General features: G+C 34.4%; 1 protein-coding gene across 12 annotated transcripts in view; it reads right to left on the reverse strand.

Moving 5' to 3' along the window:
- Positions 1-17,018, reverse strand: part of LOC129804882 (potassium voltage-gated channel subfamily KQT member 4) — a 343,722-nt gene that overhangs the window by 228,025 nt on the left and 98,679 nt on the right. The gene's annotated exons all lie outside the window — the stretch shown is intronic.

Consider the following 17,018-nt stretch of genomic DNA (forward strand, 5'->3'; position numbering starts at 1 on the left):
TGTTTATCAGAAAATATTATCAGAAAATACAGCCGGGGCGGTAGGACATCCGAATTCATCTGGATCAGATAAGTGCAATGCCACGGAACGTAGTTGTGTTGCAATATCACACTCTCGTGTTATTGGACTTATTTAATGAGTATTGCCTTCCTTCTGGAGATATTTGGCCATTTTGTAGATTATGATCCTTCACTAGGTGGAAGCAACAATGTTTAGGGTTAAGGATAGGGGAAAGCGCGCTACCTTAGAACGATTTATGCTTTGCACAAATCATTTTTTTCAATGTGTTATAAATGAATATGCCCAATTATAATAATTATATTTTAATTGCTAGTCCAATGCTTCATATTTTCAGAAAAAGATCTATGAGTGAAATCCATAAGGAACATAGAGAAAAAATAGAATTGTCCGAAGCTTGAATCGTCCGTAGGTAGCGCGCTTTCCCCTACTCGAAAAATAACCATTTTATAATCGCCTGTACCACTTCGATGCTAAAAAGAGCCTTCTTTCAAAAAATTTCAGAAGTGAATTTTGAATTTTTTCCTGATTTTTTAGTTAACTCATGCGGCATCGATTTTATTTCTAAAGCATTTAAACAATTTTCCGGGTGATGTTCGATTGTACATGTTGTCTGTGGACACTTTTAATCCAATAACGTAGAACGAGGTGGAGATTTTCGAAACTGTCTGGAAAATACAATTTACTCAGGAAAACTCATCAACTTTTTCCAGAGCTTTCGGCTCGATCTCCAAGCCTTCATCAGTGGTCAGGTCTTTTAAATAATCTCTGAGAGTTGTTCATTAATTGGGTCAAGATGTTCAAAAATACTAATCAAATTATTTTAAAAAAAAGTCTATACTAATGAATACTAAGCATTATACAAAATTTCAAAGTAATTTTCTGACTTTTAGAAATAAGGTTTTATCGAAACATAAAAAGGTTTCTCAAGCATGCCGACTCTCTCCTATTTGGTACACTACTGCACTGAGAAAAAAAAAGACGGTGCGATTAACATTTTTTCCTCGTAACTTTAACACTTTTTAGGTGTAAAATATATCAACATTTTTTAATGTTAATTTTACACCTTATTAAGGGTAACATTAACATAGAAAAGGGTACCTTTAACCCGTAATACACCTAAAAAGGGTAATATTTACACTGATTTTGGATCAATACTGCAGGGTAAAATTAACATTTCAGGAATGGTATTTTAACTTTTTCGGATTTCTCTTAAGTGTAAAAGCGGCTGGCGGAATAAATAGAAACAGGCTTTTTATGAATTACCGCTTCATTATATCATTGTATCATTAACTTTAATAAATAAATTAGCAAATTTTGAAATTTGGATCACGTTTTTTTTTAATTTCATAAAACTTAAAAAAGTAATATTCTATATTTAATTGTTCAATAACTTTAGGAACAACATACAGTACTATTTAACGAAGGTTGTGAAAAGGTGGTTAACCCACCCTAATAAGCCTTTTAGATCATTTTACACTTCCTTCCGCAGTATAAAGTATCCGTAAGGGAATTTTTCACTTAATTAGGCACAAATAGTTGTAGAGAAGTGGAACACCTTCAAGAATCTTCCTGGAGCATCTTGTATCTGCTGAGAGTGTCAGTCTATTTACTGAGAATTCTTCCTGAGGGAATATGTAGCATGTTGAGATGAGTATCAAGGTGTCGCTTGTGGTGAAAGTCTTCTCATGGAAATTGAGCATTTGTGCAAAATATGGCATCGTAGGTTAATGCTATAGTGTTCTTGGTAAATTCTCATACAAGAGATGCTTGGGAAAACCGAAAGTATGATGGGCAGCATACCGAAGAAAATTCTCAATTACGCGCGTCTAAGTACTTTACACATTATGGAGGTTAATTTGTAATGGTGTAACAAAGTCTTTAAGTTTTTCATCATAAAGTCTCATGAACTTTAAAATAAAACATTCTCTGTTGGTCATAAAGTAAGAAACTGTTAAATTACTTTTAGTCTTCGGGCACACCAAAATTCGTCTTTGTGATTTAATTACGAAAACAACATAATGAAGAAAGTTGTATTGTAGAGAAGTGATAAACTTTTGGATTTAATATTGGAAAATCTTGGCGTGTTTAGTGAAAATAAATTATTATAATAATTTTCTTGAAAATTTAATAAAGTTTAATATGCACATGAGTTGCAAATATAGTATAGACAACCGTCTATTCGACGCATTTTAAAGGAACTTTTTGCCATTATACTTTTATACAAAATGCATTTATTGTATGATTTACTTCAAGGATCCATCTCATGAGAACTTTTCACAGTTTCTGCACTCTGAACAATTTTTCTTCCAAAATGATATTGTATATAAGACAAGAGTATTCTATGTCATAAAAACTTTTGCCATTGATGATACGTAAAAGTTGAGAAAAGGATATACTTCAGTTCATGCACAAAAATGACATTGTTGTCTGCAATTGATGCATCGAAAAGTCTTGTCATTCGTCTTCTTAGCAGTATAGAATCAGTCACTCTCAAAAGGAAGTATTAATCATCCCATGCAGGAGAGTGATGTCTTCTATTGAAAAGTCTGTGTAATAACGTGAAATTCAATATTATACGTTATGCAGAAAAAAAAATACTATCAGTTGATAAATCGATGGTCATTTTGATAGATTTTATTTCAAAATGATAAATTACCCTGCAATTCAATGCACAGAATTCATATGACACTTGCAAAGCTTAAGCTATGCGATAACTCAATAATTAACTCTCACTGTTCAATTTAATTCGCAACTTGTTTGTATTTTGAACCACCTCACGCATTTGTCTTTATCAGTTCGTAACCTTGGAATAATACAAAGTCTTTTACACTGAAAGAAAAAAGCAATTAAATCAATTAAAGGTTTTTATTAACATAGGTCGCCGGAAAAAAATTTTTTTTTGTTCAAAACGTTCGGATTGCATCAAATAAGATTTGCTACTTTCATAAGATATAGGACTGACAAGATAATCCTTACAACTTTTGCATTACGAAATAAATATTATATATAAAGAATATTTAGAAATATTTATTGTTTATTACACTGTTCTTAACCTAGTGTTCTTATTGAAAATTTATATTAGGGATAGAGAGTTCGAAGAATTTCAAATTTGAGTTATAGCGTCCACCGCCGTCTTAGCGTTGGTGATCAACCTCTTGAATAAAAACAGTGGAAAATTCTTTCTCAGGTTGTATGAGCCATCTGCATCATCCATAAAGAATTTAGAAACAGTAGGGGAGACTGGGATAAAAAGTCACAAAACGTATATTTTATTTTTTTTACAAGCTACCCGAGCGCCCCAGAAATTTCTAATTAGCGCAGTTTTATAGGAAATTTACCGCCCTACAACTTTGTGAATGGCATTCTCTTCTATTTTGTAAGGAAATACATTTATCGAGCTGTTTTCTAAAAGGTAATTTTGTAACCATTCTGAAAAATACTGGGGCAAATAGTACCAGGTATGGAATATTATCATATTTTGATTTGCTTTATTACGGGCTTTCGTAAAATTAAAAAAATAGCTAGGTGACATATTTTTATAGAGAATTTATTCCTCTACACCTTTTTAAAATACAGTTTTCTCTATCTGAACGAGAAAAGTGCTTTTCACTCTATTTTAGAAAAAAATACACAAAAGACTGCAAATCGTTTGACCAATGCAAACAAAACGCGGCAAAACATAGAAATGACGTTTTTTCTCGCCGTGAGACATCAGAAATTGTTTCGGTTTTTGTTACTTTTTGCTCCATATCTTTTGTTACTTTTTACCCCAAGTGGTCGTTTTTAATAAAAGGACTTCTGGAGAAAAGAATCTTTGTGAAATTCTAAAATAGATAGTGGTTTCGTATTCAAAGAGTCCAAATCATTTAGGAAATATTTACTAGTGCATCAATTTTGGAGAATAAGTAGGTCGAAATTGATATCTGCTGTAAGGGTCCCGGTCAAAATCCCGAACGCCAAAATCCCGAAAGCCAAAATCCCGAACGCCAAAATTCCGAAAGCCAAAATACCGAATGGGCCAAAATATCGAAAGCCAAAATCCCGAATTCTTAAAAGTGTCATAGCTACTCCCACGATTGTATCCGCGCTTACTGGAGGCAAAGGGAAATTTCTTGTGTCTTGGGAAATTATTCTAAACATTTTCCTCCAGTTCTTCTTCTTCCAGTTCGGGATTTTGGCGTTCGAGATTTTGGCTTTCGGTATTTTGGCTGCCACCGCTGCTGTAAGGAAAACATTTTAAAAATAGGGCTAAAAATTTCAATATTTTTCATTTTCTGAAATCCTTGTTCGAATTCCAAGAAGGCCATCTATGGAAAAAATTTAAGCCGCTATCTCTTTTATCTTGGAAGATATTGAATTTTAAAATTTTCAATTTGTGACTTTTTGCCCCAGTCTCCCCTAGTAATATAAACAAGAGAAAAAATTTTGTAGTCCTAGGCAAAATCGGTCTTCATCGGATCGGACTCAAATTTAAGATTTACACGTTTTGACATTCATAGATCGAAAAATCATAAGCTTATTATCTGAGCTTATCCATATTCTTAAGCATAAAATTTATGCAAATACTGTACATTTAGGGCTATGATCAAGCCAGTCTGCACATATATTCATATGAGATGTGGTTCCTCAGTTAACAGGATTGCGAACTTCTGCGTTTCAGAGGAGGATTCTACAACGGATTTTTGGTCCCGTATGTGAGGACTGTTTACATTGTACACTCAAGGGGTCAAGTGGTAGAGCACTCGTTCTATGATGCAAATGTCCCGGGTTCGAATCCCCTTTAGGTCACCAGGAGTTTTTCTGGCGTTAAAGGTATTCAGATTAAAGCTAGAGCTTCACTGCACTTGATTCCACGGGAATGGGATTGACAACCTCATCCTGTATAAGAAAAAAATAATAATACATATCTAGAAATCCCCTTCGGGAAGGCCTTGTTCCTTCATGGAATGTTGTGCAAGCATTATTATTATTATCATTATATTATGTGAGGAGGGACGATTCCAAAGTCTATACAACCATAAAACGTATGAATGTTAAGGCGTCTTCAGACTGGAGGTTTGGCCCAATTGCGGAAGCTCTCAAAATCCAAAATATCAACGAAATTTATTGGTTTTTCTGAATCTAATAAGGAATTTGCTCTCAATAATCTATTGCTAAATCAAATATTTATCAAAATTCTTGATTGATAATAAATTAGAGAAATTAAGCCATGTGACCAAAGTCTTAGGTCTGAAGCCCGTACTACCGCGAGGTACCTGCTTTCAAGTAAATACCCCGCAATAGGCTCCGGTGATAGGCTTCGGGGAAAAGAGGCCCTCCCAGCTTCCAATGGACCGACGGCCGCTCATTAGGACGTCAGCTCATTAGGGGTGCGGAATTGGAGTCAGGCCAAGACTTCGCATGCCTCCGAGAATAAGCCCCATTGCCCATTCCAAGAGAACCACGAATCCGGTGAAGATTGACTGGTAAATTCGAAATATCTCATTAAGCACTAACAACCCAATCTATCGAAACTATAACGATATCGGAACTTGAGATTAGCTGCTATTTTATAGCACCCCTGAAAGTTACCACCGTAGTTGAACAGTGATTGGTACCGTTGGCTTAGAAGAGTCTTCGTAAGGATGGGCTTTCTTCCTCCAACTACTCTAGGTTCAACAGTCCTACTACAAAATTACTTTATTAACTAAGGACCTTTACAAAGGCCTTAATCAAGTATACTTAGTATTACGGAAGAGTAATGCCATATTAAATTCGCTATTCACCACAAAGCATTGACGCTTGTCTGATTTTCATATGTTTTAAGTAGTTTGATGTTCCACAACCAATTAAAATTAAGTCGTTGAGTTAAGAACTTTTTAAATACTTAATAAGTACTTAATATGTTATTCGGAACTTGTATTTATTTGTATTTAAATGCTGGCAATTTTATTACAATTTAAGGACAAATTCGTAACAATGTTTGTTAAACGTTTGTCAAAGAACGTTTTTCCTTGTTAATTTGACAAATCTATTTTTGGATTTCAAACAAGATATTTTTTTCAAAATTTTTACGATCAATTTTACCAACCTTTCCATTTAAAATAGATTCCCGTCAAATCATTGCTCTACCTGCCGATTTTACTCTGAGGTTTTTTGAATTGTAACGGTATATTCTAGTACATTCAGAGAAAATCTGTAGATTTTCGGCAGAATTTCTACGTAGAAAATCTGTAGATTTTCGGCAGAATTTCTGCATTGGAAATCTGCATGGTCTCCATTGTCTCAACAAAAATATTGGTGATTTATCAAGAAACTCTAGAACTTACAAAGAAAATAGTATGCTCTGATTAACAAGTATTACCGATTAAACATTTTACCAGGATTCGTCAGAAAATCTGCAAAAATTTCTGACGAATTTTGTCCCAAGCCCAAATAAAATTCGTAGGAATATCTACAGATTTCTCGGCAGATTTTCTGCAGAAATCTTAAAAATATTTGACGAAATTATTTGACGGGTTCTCAATATTTTTTTAAGTAAAATGGGTAAAATGAATTATTACTGCGACGGTGTGCATCAGTCATAAATTCGAATTTAAAACGTTTGTGACCACTAGACTTTAATATGTAATGGTACTTGTTAGAAAACTATAAAAAGTTCTTTTCACTAATAATAGAATACCACTTTTTGCTTGGTTAATTTATTCACGTGAATATTGTTGAGGAAAATATATATACGAGAGAAGTAATTACATACAAATTCTTTCCTCAGAGACACATTTATATGCTGCTGAAACTATTTCAAATAGCACAAAGAAGTATTTATAGTATCACAGAGCACTATCACATGGCAAAGAATATGTTAACAACACTTTGTAATTCTGCAGGAGTCACAGGCAAAAAAAACTTTTGTATGCTTTTTGTTGTTACTTACCCTTAGAAAATTCGTTGGTAGTAATAGCCGGAAGTTGGGAGAAAATAAAGGAAGTTACACGCGTGGATGGAAGTGTATTAGGAAAGATTTTTGGATCAACTGGCAAGTTTGTGGCTGAAAAGTAAAGCGGAAATAAGAAAATCGTAAATGATCTTCCGGAAGAAATATCTGAACTTTAATACGATACGACTATTTCGGAAGGCAAAAATAGTTTTATGTACATATTCTCCAACATTGAAAGCATCAACCCCTTTTCAACCCCTTCCCTCCCCCACCTCCCATCAGCACCAGAGTAAGTATATAGTGCGGTGAAATCATATCTTTTCGGGCGACGTTCAATTTTGTGGTGTCTCGAAATGTACAAATAAACCGACAAGTATACTCATATTGAATATATTTAGGTTCTCCCCGCCAAGAATCACCCTCATAAAGTTCAGGTGAATGGGTGGATAAAAGGAGCTAAGAGGGGTTGCGGTGAAGGAAATTGTAAAAGATGATGTCAAGTGCAAAAAGAATAAAAGGAAATATGTTGAGGGTATTTGAGTGGTGTATTTGATTGTAAAATGAAAGAAAATTCGACGTTTTATTTTCATCATTTCCTCTACCACCCATGTGAATGAATCAAATATTTTTCTTTTATTTTTATCTCATTCAATGTAAGCCTTACCCAAAAGCTTTGCTTCCCCTCAACAACATTTTCTTTTCCGTTTGATACAAAATTGAGTGAAATGTTCCACATTGTGATAAACTTGAGCTTCTATGTGATAGAGGTCTCCCTGGTTATCTACTTGAAACAGTTGGGTTTGAATTTATGCTATTTTTGTGGAAACAGAAAATTGGCGGTATTTTAAAAATCCTGAAAAGAACTCGCAATTGCTACAAAAAATAAAAAAAAAATATTTAAATATTATTAGAAAAATATACTTTTATAAGTCATGAAAAGAAATGAAATCAGTGATAAGATCCATAAAGCTTGTATTGTCTGGAATTCAATAATATTTAAATATAATCTGACTTAGAAATGGGAAGTATGAATTAAAATGGGATGAAACACCCCAATCAAACAAATTTTATGACAAGAATATATAATAAAATTGATTAAACAAGATTCACTATCTCAAAACTTCATAGGGGAGCATGGGACAGTTTCATGCAGTTAAACTTTTTTTCAAAACTCTTTTACTAAACCACTCTGATCCAGATAGTTTTTCTAAATATTTTCTATTTAAAAATATATAGTACAAATCCTACATAATCATTTATTATACCAGGAAATACCCCAGCCTCTCCTAAATAAAATTGTCGTACATAAACTGTTTCAAATATTTCGAAATTAAAAGGAACAAAGATGAAAGACTAAGAAGTTAATTATTGGCTTGAGTCAATTTATTTTAAGTAAAGAAAAACGATAAAAAATTAAAATTCAAGCTCTTGATTCTTTTACTTTAATGCACTACGATCGCTCAGAATAAGAAACGAATAATTCGCAGTAGGCAAATTTTACAGGAGAGCGATTTAAAGCTGAGATTTTACATGTAGAATAGAGTATAGGATTTTTGAGATTTAAAATCTCTTTTAAGGTGTCTACACATTGAGCACAATTTTCGTCAAAAATTGCTTTTTTGAAGGAAATTGGCTGCAGTGCTGTAGGCAGAAACGTCAAAATTCTGTCAAAAATGCAATTTTTGACAAAAATTGCTTACAATGTGTAGAGGCCTTTACATTGAAAATAATTATCTTTTACAAGACCGTTGACAGGATTTTAGTAACAGGGAGGCCAAGTTTGAAAGTATGTCATTTTTGGTATTTGAGGAGAATATTTCGTTTTTGGAAAAATTATCCTCTAAAGAAACCTCTTTTTTAACGCAAAGAACAAGAGTCTTCTTCACAAATTAGACATAAAAAACCAATTTTTATATATTGCAAAAAAATATTTTTTTTTAATATAAATTCAAAAACTACTTTTAAAGAAATTATTTTCAGAACCTTAAATTAAAAAAAAGACACTTAGGATATGATTTTTTATGGAATTCTATTCTATAATCCATTTCTACACCGATTTTGATTAATTTATACATAGGTAAAAAACGTTACTTAATTAATTAATAATTTAATAAACATTTTGAATTGAACTTTTAAAATGTACAATCATGTTTAAAATTTAATTAGGAAAGTGGTCATTATCAATGGGTCTCACTCAATGGGTCAAGTGGTAAAGCACTCGGTCTATGATGCAATGTGTCCCGGGTTCGAATCCCCTTTGGGTCACCAGGAATTTTTCTGGCGTTAAAGGTGTTCGGATTGCATCCAGTGAGCTTCACTGCACTTGATTCCACGGGCACGGGACTGACAACCTCATCCCGTGCAATGAAAAATAATAATACATGTCTAGAAATTCCCTTGTGGGAAGGCCTTGTTCCTCCATGGAACGTTGTGCCAGCATTATTATTATTATTATTATTATTATTATTATTATTATTATTATTATTATTTTAAACGTTCTCATTGATCTGAATACCTTTTCTTAAAAGAAATTGCGTTGTTAGCTTAAAAATTAAGTATATTACCTTAAAGTATTTTTTTTAGATTAAAAACAATTTAGACTTTAATTAAAAATCGTTATAAATACTATAGTTCAATTTTGATGATTTGAATTGGTTTTCAATAAGAAAACCATTTTTTTTGAAAATCTCTTGAATTATTAAACACTTATTACAAACTTAAACGTTCTTAATTCAGTGAAAAAATTTAGGAAGTTGTAGAACATTCAACTACTTAAAAAATATACGAAATTCAGACAAAACGAATAACGAAAATAAAATAACATGCCTCAGTCCCTTTGCATTAGGGACAAAATTTGCATAAGAAACATTGAAACTATTTTTTACTAAGTAATTGGGTACCTAATTAAAGACTTTGGACCAAGTAATTTTTGAGAATTTTCCCTTTAATTTTTTATACTTTTAGCGATCGACGATTTGGTATTTTTGAATACATGGATGAATGTATTTCGGTTCTCTGAACATTTGATTTTGGTCAAAATAGGCCTCAAGGCCTAAGACCTTGGTAAGGGGGGGTAGGTAAGGGGGGAAACAAAAAAAACTTCTTGAAAAAATGGACACATTGCCGATATTTCTGTTACTTAGTCCGGATTTGGGCCTTTTTTGCTAGCTCCAAGTACTGCCGAACGAACTACCTAAATCTTTCTGAAAAAGTGTTTTAGATAAACGATAATCGTACTGAATTTCCGAATTTAATTTCAACAAAAAGAAAATAGAAAACAGAAGGGTAAAATGAGGTAATAGAGAACTAGTAGGGTAAAATGAGGTAATTTGGAACCATTTACAATTTGGGACATTTGAGATTTTCTCATTATTTTAGAGATTCAAAAGGAAAAATATTTTGATATCGATATCGATACTAAATAGAGTCAAACACAGGCACAGAAGCCCAAACAGGGAAGAAGAAATTTATCACAGCTGTGATGGGGGCTAACATCGATCAGCTGATCAGTCTTTGTTGGATGTTGTTGGAAAAATTGTCTCTCGTGCAAAGTCCGAATTGTGCTCAGTGTAACTGTGTTATCACACTTACACATTAAAATTTTAATATGATTCACATTAATCGTCGCTAATGAGAGTCCAAATGAGTAATTTGTGTGTTTGAATCATTTTATATTCAAAATTTGATCTATTTGTTGATAAAAAGGTAGACTTGGCCCGCAAAATTTGATATTAATTGATTTATAGCATTAATGCGAAAAATTAATGCGATTTTCTCATTAATTTTTTAATGTGAAAAATATTTATGCTTTAGGTAAATTTAGACTTATTTTTGCAGGCCAAGTCCACTTCTTTATCAATAAATAGAAAAACCCCAAATATTAAGTGACTCAAAGACACAAATAACATATTTGGACGCTCACAAGCGACAATTAATGTGAATCACATTAAAATTTTAATATGCAAGTGTGATAACGCCGTAACGATTTTTGTGACAATTTTTTCCCCAAAATTTCTATGTAAGTCTCGCGATCATTTTAGTTATTGTTTAATTCATTGTTTATTCTTAATATTTTGTAAAAAAAAATTGCAAATTGTAGACCTTAAGAAGGAGGAAAACCCCTCCGAAACGTCGGCTTAGGAAATTAAAAGGAGAAAGGAGCCAAAGGTCAATACCGTGTTTCACTGTCCCTCATACTCAGTTTACTGGCCGAAAACTATCTAGGAAAAATATTTTTCCTGTTCTTCTTAATGGTCTTTTTCTTTTAATTCGCGGTCTTTGTTTTGTCTTTGCTCATCTGAATCGATGAGAAAATCACAAATGTATCAAATTGTAAATTGTTCCAAATTACCTCACTTTACCCTACTTAATTCAATTTAGGTCGGTAAAAATTCCAATTTCAAAATACTAAAAATATGATAACCTTGGTAATATCTTGATGGTTATGATTATATTCATAATTGCTTTTACTACCTTTCATATATGTAAAAGGGATATAACAGTCAGCAGAAAGTTATTAAAAGGCTTTTAACACCTTGAGTGAATTACAAACCAAACAAGAGCTCATCACAATCCGTAACTTCTTTAACATATTTTTCAATAAATATAGCAACGAACACGTTTCACCATTTTATCCCATTGTCTATATCTCATCACAAATCTCATCTTTCGCTGATGACATACATCTTTAGTGAATCATCAATTTCCTATCTTAACCACGTTTCCCATTCAATCAAAGAGGCCAACCTACCCTTCAGAATCCTCATCGCCACAAGTGACAAGACCCAAAGCAACATCTTAGACTTATCCCTCTTTTTTTCTGCCCTTAAACCCCTTCGGGATATGTTGAGAGGCACAATAAAAGAGCATCTGGGAAGAAAAGGGGGGTAGAAAAGTACATCCAAAGTGTGAAGAAAAAAAATGTTCTAGTTGACATTATATGACAAGGTACAAGCTTCAACTTTGCTCGCTCCACTCTAGGGACCCTTACACCTAAGGCGAATGAATACGAGATTGGATATTAAACGGTAAGCTTTTTGGAACAAAACGGGAAAAAGATGAGAAACAGAAGGCACAGGAAAACGAGGAAGAAGTCGAAGGAGATAAAAAGAGGGTGTTTATCCGCATTTTTCCACTTGGTATATTCGACAACAATGTGTTCTTTTTCAGAGGGAAATGTTTCTTGCCCTATTACAACAAAAAAAACATTAAATTGCAAAAGAGATAAAGGAAATCCCAGTGTGAATGCCAATTAGTTGAAAATCCAGTTTGTAGATTTAAAAATTAAAACACAAGTCCTAATTAAATCGAGCTTTTTCTCTTCTTCCTAGACTATTACCTTGTTATAATACAATGTACCTTATAATGTGAATCCGTGTTTTGCTTTAACTATATGCAAAACGCAAAAACATTGCAAAAAATGTCTCTTCGGTAAGCTTCGGTAACAAGGTTAAAAATTAAACTCAAAAGCTTCATTAGTAACTATAGTTTTAAAAGTCCTAAATGAATGGATGAATGAAAGCAAAACGCTCTTGCAGTACTTCTATTAAAAAATATTTTTTTAAAAATATTTAAAATATATTTTATTATATCCATTGTCAGTTTCATCATTAAGGTGTTGAGTTAAAATTAAATACAGTTTGGGCTTAATAAGATATCATTAAATATTGCAAAAAGAAATACAATACGTTGGAATAATAAACCAGTGATAAACCTAGACAAGTTTATGGTACCTGATCCCTTTTATATGTGAACCAAAAACGCATTCAACTCACGGGGCTTGCACTCTTAAGATGTCTGTAGAGAATTTGAGCTACCATAAGCTTATTTGGGATTATCATTGGTCATTGTCTATTACATATATCTAAAATAAAAGGTCGACAAAAGAAAAACAGTTTATTGAAATCAGTCATTACAGGAGTCCGATCAATTTCGATGCAGTAAGGGTCGGCATGCATTGAAATAAATTGGGAACGGATGCGATTTAGCATTAGAAAGGTCTCAATCTCAGATACAATATACTAAAATTTCATAGGAATCGCTTGACCAACCACGTTTATTCCGATTATAACTCAGCTTGAAACATAGATGGCAGAGTACAACCCATCATTATAAAGGTCTCGACCTTTATTTTATTGTGAGGCCAAATTCTCACAGAACCTCCACGAAGATGCTGCCTAGAATTTCCTGGCGAAATTGGAAAGAAATGGCAAGAAAATAAACCATTTGCACTTAAGAGTAAAATTCATGCGAGCAACCGATATGTTATTGAGCTCAGTTTGAACAGGCTACTCATTAAGCGGCTACCGTACCGTTGGTATCCAAGTTCGACTTCTCAAGCTCCATTGGGACAAGCCTATATTTTTCAGGAATACTTCCAAAGTCAATCTCTGGATATAGAGCATTCTGAAGAGCAGCACTACCTGACGCTCCGAATCGCTCCCAGTTTTGCTTTCTCTGTCTTTCCAAAATGGAAAGATTATGGTGTCAATTGATATCTAAGCAGCTTCGTCAATCTCGCTTCTTCAAAGCCGTGTATACTCTGAGCCTCCGTTATTGGAATCAGAATAGCTCTTGGATAGCGCTGGAACTTTGTGAGTCGAATCTCGCCCCTCGGAAAACTAATCCTGTAGCATATAATACCGCGGATTCGTACCTGACGCACCAAATTGTTCTCAGTGTTCTCCTCTTTTGGAAAAACACTATAATCACCAGATCGATTTCCGGATCAATGTGTAGCGTTACAACAAGGTCCGCCTTCTAATGAACTCGTTGTAGGCCCTCTTCATTGAGTCCATTTTAAACGGTCTGCAGGAGATTCATTGAATTTATCGTCGAGGACTGCTACCGGTCTGACGGTCTGACTCAACAGAGACATAATACTACCATGTGGCTGTAAGATGTCCCATTCTGTGCTAGACCACTAAGAGCACGTCCTTCTTTGCTCTGGACGTCGCCTCCTCATAATAATTTTAACGGACTTTGCATCATCTGATGTTTTGCAAATGCTGATGAAAGGAGAGCCCTGATGTCCTAAGCCCCACAAAAGACGACTTCAGGCGCCTGGCAAGTTGGCCTTTTTATATGGATATGGAGCTATTTGAAGCCAATTCATAAATTGATCTCGGACTCAGCTCACAGTGCTCCGAGGAAAAAAATTATTTAAACAAAAATTTAGTATATTTATCCCTCCATACGGAAAGGTATCTTATAATACGGAAAAACTTCTCACTTTTTAAATATTTAGCATAATGATCACGAGTGCAGAAAAATTCCCATACGCATTTGTATGTGAAAGTAAGAAATTGGCTTCAACTTTGAAGGCCACTCTCCGGGGACTAGGACGACTTTGTGGCCGATAGGAAAGTAAATACCGCCCGAGAAGATGGCCCTCTCTCCCGAGGATGAGAATAACACAATTCCCCGCTGCACGAGCCCCTAATCGAGATTTGAATGATATATTCTGCGGTCACATAAGGGTGGCCGGACTTTCCGGTTACTTATGGCCCGGTTGCCTTTTATTAAAAGAAAACGAGGTGTATCGAATGTTTGTCACTATAATGGCTAATGAACAAATGGAAGTATTTCGAAATTGAACCTATGCCTCGTCACTGTTGCTGGCTTAGTACCTACAACCTACCTATGGAAAGACAAAGAGAAATTCTGGCCTCTATTGCTGAGTTGGTAGAGCACTCGTACAGTTTATAAGATATCCCCAGGTCAATCCTGGGTGGAAGCAAAGACTTCTTCCTATTTCCAATCCGGAGAGATTGTGTGACTTGATCTCTTGGTCTGATTGACGATTATCAGTACATAAATACAATTGATATTGAACAAAAAGTTCAAAATCACTTAATCATATCTTTTTTCGCATAGGAAAAGGCTTTTAGGCTTCGTAAATACTCCGGCTTCGAAAAATTCAGATCTATCCCATATTTCTTACACAGTATCTGACCTTACTTTTTCTGGAAATGTGTGATTTCAAACTAGCTAGTCAAATATAATGCCACTAGGTCAGATTCATTAAAGAAATATGGGATACATATGAAGTGTTCGAAACCTGAAACCCTTCCCCTACATTTTAAATAAGGACATATATTACCTTCGAACGGTTAAGAAATTCTTTTTAAAATTTTTAGCTCAAAAATCAATGTTTGTCGACACAACACTCGATACAAAGACACAAGGATTGTAATGCAACACTAACCGAAATTTATTATAATGACATAGTTGTAGGGAAATTCATTTATACGGAAATTTCTTGAGAGTCGTCTTTCTGGTGCCATATAAATATTATGTGACGTTTTCATTATGGGAAGAGGCGGCATTGAGTCGCTTGGAGCGATTTCCTTACCAAATGGGATCACCATCAATTACTGACAGTGTTCAACTGACCAAGAATGGACAGCCATTGACGAGAGCTCCTCCCAACAATAACAATTAACTGGAGAAAAATTATCCCCTCATCCCAAGTCCATTGTAATCTCCATTTAGTCCACACTCTTTCTGCAGGATCATTCACCTGAACCCCTGATCATTCCCACGTGCCTCACTAGAGTAATTCACTTTTCTTGTATATGAGCACCACTGTTCTTGACCCATTGTTCTGTGCCCTTGGAAAGCTGTAATCAGGCATAAATCTCGAGTTCAATAGTACTGAACCATTTTTTCTTTCTCGGAAGCCCCAAGAGAAAGTTCGATACGGTGTGGGTGGAAAATCTTCACTATTTGGTGAGAAAAACACACCATACCGAGAATTGGAAGAGGAAAATTGCTCTGAAAGAAAGTTAAATTGCTGGAAATAGGTTATCATATCGAGAATTTATGTTATAGTTGACAAAAAAAACCGAGAGATGAAACTATTTTTATTCACTTCAATGTAGTTGAGAAAAACTCGTAAAATATATTTTGTCAAAAGCTCTGAAAATTTTGATTCAGCTCTGACTCTTTCACAATCACTGCTATTGTAATGCTTCGTTTTAAACTTTATTTTTAATTTAAACATTGAGATTTACTCGCTGGTTTTCATAAAGTTGGATTTTTGAAAGTGGTTTTATTCTTGACTAGGGTAAAATTAGGTAATTTGGAACCATTTATAATTTGGAACATTTGAGATTTTCTCACTGTTTCAGATGAGTAAAGAGAAAACAACGACCGCGTAATAAAACAAAAAGACGATTAAGAAGAACAGAAACAGCTGTTCATCCTTTTGAATCTCTAAAACAGTGAGAAAATCTCAAATGTCCCAAATTGTAAATGGTTCCAAATTACCCCATTTTACCCTAATTTGTAAATTAGAGGATTGTGGAGCAGTCTTAATTTTTGATATTTTTTGAGTGGGAGAAAGAGACTAGATCTTAGGCCAGCGACAATCAGAAGACATAGGGTTAACTTCAAACTTAACGATTTACTGACCTAGAACTTTGGCTTAAGAAACAATTCTGGCAGTCGATAATTCCCCTTTTAGGGTAGAACCGGCTCAACGGGACGGTACAGTTAATCTTGAAGTAGGGGAGACCTGGACAGATTAGCTAGTAAATGAAATTTTTCATTGCCTATAATTTGTAATAAAATGTTTTTATCGTGTTGACAAATACTTCTGTGAATAGGAAGGGATGTGTTAATTTGGAATAAATAGTGGTTTCTTTAATATTCCTTCTAAGACAAGGTACAACATCCCACAGTGTAATACCATGCATGGCTAATTCTGCACCGGTCTCCCGTATGGCTTATTGGAGTATAGGAGCAAGCACGGTAAGGCTCGCCATTCGTCGGACATTCTATCGCGTTCCGTGACCGTTCTTCGGCCAGAAAGTTAGGATCGTTCAAGGGATCGTTAGGATTATGTGGGCGGCGTCAGGCACGGTAGAACAACGTGCATACCGTGCAAATTAAACCCTATAACTATAACCCAACTGGGGCATCTTATGCCCTAGACACACTTACGACTTAAGCCGAGAGACGACTTAGTGGCAAATGATGGAAATGTAGTTTGACCATTATTTCTAATATAATAACACTAAGTCGTCTCACGGCTAATCCTCAGGTCTCTCAAGGCCCTTATGGTCACATGAAAAGCGTA

The sequence above is a fragment of the Phlebotomus papatasi genome, chromosome 2, assembly GCF_024763615.1.
Source record: "Phlebotomus papatasi isolate M1 chromosome 2, Ppap_2.1, whole genome shotgun sequence".
Classification (NCBI taxonomy): domain Eukaryota; kingdom Metazoa; phylum Arthropoda; class Insecta; order Diptera; family Psychodidae; genus Phlebotomus; species Phlebotomus papatasi.